The following is a 7,165-nucleotide window of genomic DNA, read 5'->3' as shown; positions in this document are numbered from 1 at the left end:
ACCTTTTTCACTGAGAGGATGGGATGTAGCCATTGACAACGGTGATGCACTACATACAGCTTGCCATGGAAAGGAGTAAGAAGGATTGGATGAATATAGTAGGAAAGTAGAGATTCAGAAGGAGCACAGCATCTTCATACGCCTATCTGAAATTCCCATCAATGATTTGCATAAGTATTTCTATCTTTATTTTCTGTTTATTAATTATTATTATTCGAAAACTCCATAACCATATATTATCCGCCTAATTGAGAATTTCAAGATGACCATAGCTTGCTTCATACCAACAATCTCCGTGGGATCGACCCTTACTCATGTAAGGTTTATTACTTGGACGACCCAGTGCACTTGCTGGTTAGTTGTGCGAGGTTGTGAAGAAAGTGCTGAGTTATAAACGCGCATACTGGTGCGCGAAATTGTGAACAATACTTTTCACAACTCTCATAATCCCCGGTCATGAACCCCAAAAACTTGGTAGTTCAATCCCATGGCATTACACAACTTCGCACAACTAACCAGCAAGTGCACTGGGTCGTCCAAGTAATACCTTACGTGAGTAAGGGTCGATCCCACGGAGATTGTTAGTATGAAGCAAGCTATGGTCATCTTGCAAATCTTAGTCAGGCAGACTCAAATATATATGGTGATGAACGAAGATAACATAAAAGATAAAGATAGAGATACTTATGTAATTCATTGGTAGGAACTTCAGATAAGCGCATGAAGATGCCTTCCCTTCCGTCTCTCTGCTTTCCTACTGTCTTCATCCAATCCTTCTTACTCCTTTCCATGGCAAGCTCGTGTAGGGTTTTACCGTTGTCAATGGCTACCTCCCATCCTCTCAGTGAAAGCGATTGCATATGCTCTATCACAGCATAGCGGAATTCAGCTGTCGGTTCTCGGTCAGGCCGGAATAATATCCATTGATACTTTTGCGTCTGTCACTAACGCCCCGCCTGCTAGGAGTTTGAAGCACGTCACAGTCATTCAGTCATTGAATCCTACTCAGAATACCACAGACAAGGTTAGACCTTCCGGATTCTCTTAAATGCTGCCATCAGTTCTCGCCTATACCACGAAGACTCTGATCTCACGGAATGGTTGGCTCGTTTGTCAGGCGAGCACTCGGTTGTCAGGCGATCAACCATGCATCGTGCAATCAGGAATCCAAGAGATATTCACTAGAGCCTTGGTTGCTTGTAGAACAAGAGTGGTTGTCAGTCACCTTGTTCATAAGTGAGAATGATGATGAGTGTCACGGATCATCACATTCATCAAGTTGAAGAACAAGTGATATCTTGGAACAAGAACAAGCGGAATTGAATGGAAGAACAATAGTAATTGCATTAATACTCGAGGTACAGCAGAGCTCCACACCTTAATCTATGGTGTGTAGAAACTCCACCGTTGAAAATACATAAGCATAAGGTCTAGGCATGGCCGAATGGCCAGCCTCCCAATGATCTAAGATAGCATAAAACACGAAGATAGCTACCCCGATGATCAATACAATAGCAAAAGGTCCTACTTATAGAAAACTAGTAGCCTAGGGTGTACAGAGATGAGTAAATGACATAAAAATCCCCTTCCGGGCCCACTTGGTGTGTGCTTGGGCTGAGCAATGAAGCAATTTCGTGTAGAGACTCTTCTTGGAGTTAAACGCCAGCTTTTATGCCAGTTTGGGCGTTTAACTCCCATTTAGGTGCCAGTTCCGGCGTTTAACGCTGGAATTTCTTGAGGTGACTTTGAACGCCGGTTTGGGCCATCAAATCTTGGGCAAAGTATGGACTATCATATATTGCTGGAAAGCCCAGGATGTCTACTTTCCAACGCCGTTGAGAGCGCGCCAATTGGGCTTCTGTAGCTCCAGAAAATCCACTTCGAGTGCAGGGAGGTCAGAATCCAACAGCATCTGCAGTCCTTTTTAGTCTCTGAATCAGATTTTTGCTCAGGTCCCTCAATTTCAGCCAGAAAATACCTGAAATCACAGAAAAACACACAAACTCATAGTAAAGTCCAGAAAAGTGAATTTTAACTAAAAACTAATAAAAATATACTAAAAACTAACTAGATCATACCAAAAACATACTAAAAACAATGCCAAAAAGTGTATAAATTATCCGCTCATCACAACACCAAACTTAAATTGTTGCTTGTCCTCAAGCAACTGAAAATCAAATAAGATAAAAAGAAGAGAATATGCAATGAATTCCAAAAACATCTATGAAGATCAGTATTAATTAGATGAGCGGGGCTTTTAGCTTTTTGCCTCTGAACAGTTTTGGCATCTCACTCTATCCTTTGAAATTCAGAATGGTTGGCTTCTTTAGGAACTCAGAATCCAGATAGTGTTATTGATTCTCCTAGTTAAGTATGATGATTCTTGAACACAGCTACTTATTGAGTCTTGGCCGTGGCCCAAAGCACTCTGTCTTCCAGTATTACCACCGGATACATACATGCCACAGACACATAATTGGGTGAACCTTTTTCAGATTGTGACTCAGCTTTGCTAAAGTCCCCAATTAGAGGTGTCCAGGGTTCTTAAGCACACTCTTATTGCCTTGGATCACAACTTTATTCTTTCTTTTTCTTTCTTTTTTTCTTTCTTTTTCGTTTTTTTTTTTTTTTGTATTCACTGCTTTTTCTTGCTTCAAGAACCATTTTTAATGATTTTTCAGATCCTCAGTAACATGTCTCCTTTTTCATCATTCTTTCAAGAGCCAACCTTCATGAACCACAAATTCAAGATACATATGCACTGTTTAAGCATACATTCAGAGAACAAGAGTATTGCCACCACATCAAAATAATTAAACTATTATAAAATTCAAAATTCATGCAATTCTTTCCTTTTTTCTCAATTAAGCACGTTTTTATTCAAGAAAGGTGATGGATTCATAGGACATTCATAACTTTAAGGCATAGACACTAAGACACTAATGATCACAAGACACAAGCATGGATAAACATAAGCATAAAATTCAAAAAACAGAAGAATAAAGAACAAGGAAATTAAAGAACGGGTCCACCTTAGTGATGGCGGCTCTTTCTTCCTCTTGAAGATCCTATGGAGTGCTTGAGCTCCTCAATGTCTCTTCCTTGTCTTTGTTGCTCCTCCCTCATGATTCTTTGGTCTTCTCTAATTTCATGAAGGATGATGGAGTGTTCTTGATGCTCCACCCTTAGTTGTCCCATGTTGGAACTCAATTCTCCTAGGGAGGTGTTCAGTTGCTCCCAATAGTTTTGTGGAGGAAAGTGCATCCCTTGAGGTATCTCAGGGATCTCATGATGAGAGGGGTCTCTTGTGTGCTCCATCCTTTTCTTGGTGATGGGCTTGTCCTCATCAATGGGGGTGTCTCCTTCTATGTCAACTCCAACTGAATAACAGAGGTGACAAATGAGATGAGGAAAGGCTAGCCTTGCCAAGGTGGAAGACTTGTCCGCCACCTTGTAGAGCTCTTGGGCTATGACCTCATGAACTTCCACTTCTTCTCCAATCATGATGCTATGAATCATGATGGCCCGGTCTAGAGTAACTTCGGACCGGTTGCTAGTGGGAATGATTGAGCGTTGAATGAACTCCAACCATCCTCTAGCCATGGGTTTGAGGTCATGCCTTCTCAATTGAACCGGCTTGCCTCTTGAATCTCTCTTCCATTGTGCGCCCTCTTCACATATAACTGTGAGGACTTGGTCCAACCTTTGATCAAAGTTGACCCTTCTAGTGTAAGGATGTGCATCTCCTTGCATCATGGGCAAGTTGAATGCTACCCTCACACTTTCCGGACTGAAATCCAAGTATTTCCCCCGAACCATAGTAAGATAATTCTTTGGATTCGGGTTCACACTTTGATCATGGTTCTTGGTGATCCATGCATTGGCATAGAATTCTTGAACCATCAAGATTCTGACTTGTTGAATGGGGTTGGTAAGCACTTCCCAACCTCTTCTTCGGATCTCATGGCGGATCTCCGGATATTCATCCCGTTTGAGTGAAAAGGGGACCTCGGGGATCACCTTCTTCAAGGCCACAACTTCATAAAAGTGGTCTTGATGCACCCTTGAGATGAATCTATCCATCTCCCATGACTCAGAGGTGGAAGCTTTTGCCTTCCCTTTCCTCTTTTTAGAGGTTTCTCCGGCCTTGGATGCCATAAATGGTTATGGAAAAACAAAAAGCAATGCTTTTACCACACCAAACTTAAAATGTTTGCTCGTCCTCGAGCAAAAGAAGAAAGAAGAGAGTAGAAGAAGAAGAAATGAGGAGAAAAGGGAATGGCTTTGTATTCGGCCAAGGGGGAGAGAGATGGTGTTTAAGGTTTGTGAAAATGAAGGAGTGAATGAGGGTTTATATAGGAGAGAGGGAGAGGGATGTTCGGCCATTTGAGGGTGGGTTTGGGTGGGAAAGTGGTTTGAATTTGAATGGTGGGGTTTTATGAAGGATGGATGTGAGTGGTGAAGAGAAAGAAGGGAGTTGATAGGTGAGGGGTTTTTGGGGAAGAGGTATTGAGGTGATTGGTGAAAGGGGGAAGAAGAGAGAGAGTAGTGGTGGGGTAGGTGGGGGTCCTGTAGGGTCCACAGATCCTGTGGTGTCAAGGAAAAGTCATCCCTGCACCAAATGGCATCAAAATCCACGTTTTGAGCCATTTCTGGCGTTAAACGCCGGGCTGATGCCCATTCCTGGCGTTTAACGCCAGGTTCTTGCCCTTTTCTGGCGTTTAACGCCAGTCTGGTGCCCCTTTCTGGCGTTAAACGCCCAGAATGGTGCCAGACTGGGCGTTAAACGCCCAACTGCTAGGCTTACTGGCGTTTGAACGCCAGCAACATCTTCCTCCAGGGTGTGCTGTTTTTCTTCCTGTTTTTCATTTTGATTTTGCTTTTTTTTCATTGATTTTGTGACTTCTCATGATCATCAACCTACAAAAAAGATAAAATAACAAAAGGAAATAGTTGATTATAAAACATTGGGTTGCCTCCCAACAAGCGCTTCTTTAATGTCATTAGCTTGACAGAGGACTCTCATGGAGCCTCACAGATATTCAGAGCAATGTGGGAACCTCCCAACACCAAACTTAGAGTTTGAATGTGGGGGTTCAACACCAAACTTAGAGTTTGGTTGTGGCCTCCCAACACCAAACTTAGAGTTTGACTGTGGGGGCTCTGTTTGGCTCTGTTTTGAGAGAAGCTCTTCATGCTTCTTCTCCATGGTGACAGAGGGATATCCTTGAGCCTTAAACACCAAGGATTTTTCATTCACTTGAATGGTCAGTTCACCTCTATCAACATCAATTACAGCCTTTGTTGTGGCTAGGAAGGGTCTGCCAAGGATGATGGATTCATCCATGCACTTCCCAGTATCTAGGACTATGAAATCAGTAGGGATGTAATGGTCTTCAATCTTAACCAAAACATTCTCTACAAGTCCATGAGCTTGTTTTCTTGAGTTGTCTGCCATCTCTAGTGAGATTTTTGCAGCTTGCACCTCAAAGATCCCTAGCTTCTCCATTACAGAGAGAGGCATGAGGTTTACACTTGACCCTAAGTCACACAGGGCCTTCTTGAAGGTCATGGTGCCTATGGTACAAGGTATGGAAAACTTCCCAGGATCTTGTCTCTTTTGAGGTAATTTCTGCCTAGACAAGTCATCCAGTTCTTTGGTGAGCAAAGGAGGTTCATCCTCCCACGTCTCATTTCCAAATAACTTGTCATTTAGCTTCATGATTGCTCCAAGGTATTTAGCAACTTGCTCTTCAGTGACATATTCATCCTCTTCAGAGGATGAATACTCATCAGAGCTCATGAAAGGCAGAAGTAAGTCCAATGGAATCTCTATGGTCTCATTTTGAGCCTCAGATTTCCATGGTTCCTCATTGGGGAACTCAGAGGAGGTTGGTGCACGCCCATTGAGGTCTTCCTCAGTGGCGTCCACCTCCTCTCTTTCCTCTCCATTTTCGGCCATGGTTATGGCTTTGCACTCTCCTTTTGGATTTTCTTATGTATTACTTGGGAGAGTACTAGGAGGGAGTTCAGTAACTTTCTTGCTCAGCTGTCCCACTTGTGCCTCCAAATTCCTAATGGAGGACCTTGTTTCAATCATGAAACTTTGAGTGGTTTTGATTAGATCAGAGACCATTGTTGCTAAGTCAGAGGTATTCTGCTTAGAACTCTCTGTCTGTTGCTGAGAAGATGATGGAAAAGGCTTGCCATTGCTAAACCTGTTTCTTCCACCATTATTGTTGTTGAAACCTTGTTGAGGTCTCTCTTGATTCTTCCATGAGAAATTTGGGTGATTTCTCCATGAAGAATTATAGGTGTTTCCATAGGGTCCTCCTAGGTAATTCACCTCTTCCATTGAAGGGTTCTCAGGATCATAAGCTTCTTCCTCAGATGAAGCATCTTTAGTACTGCTTGGTGCATTTTGCATTCCAGACAGACTCTGAGAAATTAGATTGACTTGTTGAGTCAATATCTTATTCTGAGCCAGAATGGCATTCAGAGCATCAATCTCAAGAACTCCTTTCTTCTGACTAGTCCCATTGTTCACAGGATTCCTTTCAGAAGTGTACATGAATTGGTTATTTGCAACCATTTCAATGAGCTCTTGAGCCTCTGTAGGCGTCTTCTTCAGATGAAGAGATCCTCCAGCAGAGCTATCCAAAGACATCTTGGATAGTTCAGAGAGACCATCATAGAAAATACCTATGATGCTCCATTCAGAAAGCATGTCTGAGGGACATTTTCTGATTAATTGTTTGTATCTTTCCCAAGCTTCATAGAGGGATTCTCCATCCTTCTGTCTGAAGGTTTGGACTTCCACTCTAAGCTTACTCAATTTTTGAGGTGGAAAGAACTTTGCCAAGAAGGCATTGACTAGCTTTTCCCAAGAGTCCAGGCTTTCTTTAGGTTGAGAGTCCAACCATATTCTAGCTCTGTCTCTCACAGCAAAAGGGAATAGCATCAGTCTGTAGACCTCAGGGTCAACCCCATTAGTCTTGACTGTGTCACAGATTTGCAAGAATTCAGCTAAAAACTGATGAGGATCTTCCAATGGAAGTCCATGGAACTTGCAATTCTGTTGCATTAGAGAAACTAATTGAGGCTTAAGCTCAAAGTTGTTTGCTCCAATGGCAGGGATAGAGATGCTTCTCCCATAGAAGTTGGG

General features: G+C 42.5%; 1 non-coding gene across 1 annotated transcript; it reads left to right on the top strand.

The window, feature by feature from the left end:
• Window positions 1–6,721: 6,721 nt before the first annotated feature.
• On the top strand, window positions 6,722–6,829 carry LOC130977572 (small nucleolar RNA R71). The gene has a single exon (XR_009085258.1). It is a non-coding gene; the product is annotated as a small nucleolar RNA R71 (small nucleolar RNA).
• The last annotated feature ends 336 nt before the right edge of the window (window positions 6,830–7,165 follow it).

This window comes from Arachis stenosperma, chromosome 4 (genome assembly GCF_014773155.1).
Source record: "Arachis stenosperma cultivar V10309 chromosome 4, arast.V10309.gnm1.PFL2, whole genome shotgun sequence".
Classification (NCBI taxonomy): Eukaryota; Viridiplantae; Streptophyta; class Magnoliopsida; order Fabales; family Fabaceae; genus Arachis; species Arachis stenosperma.
This window is presented reverse-complemented; position numbering and strand designations above follow the sequence as displayed.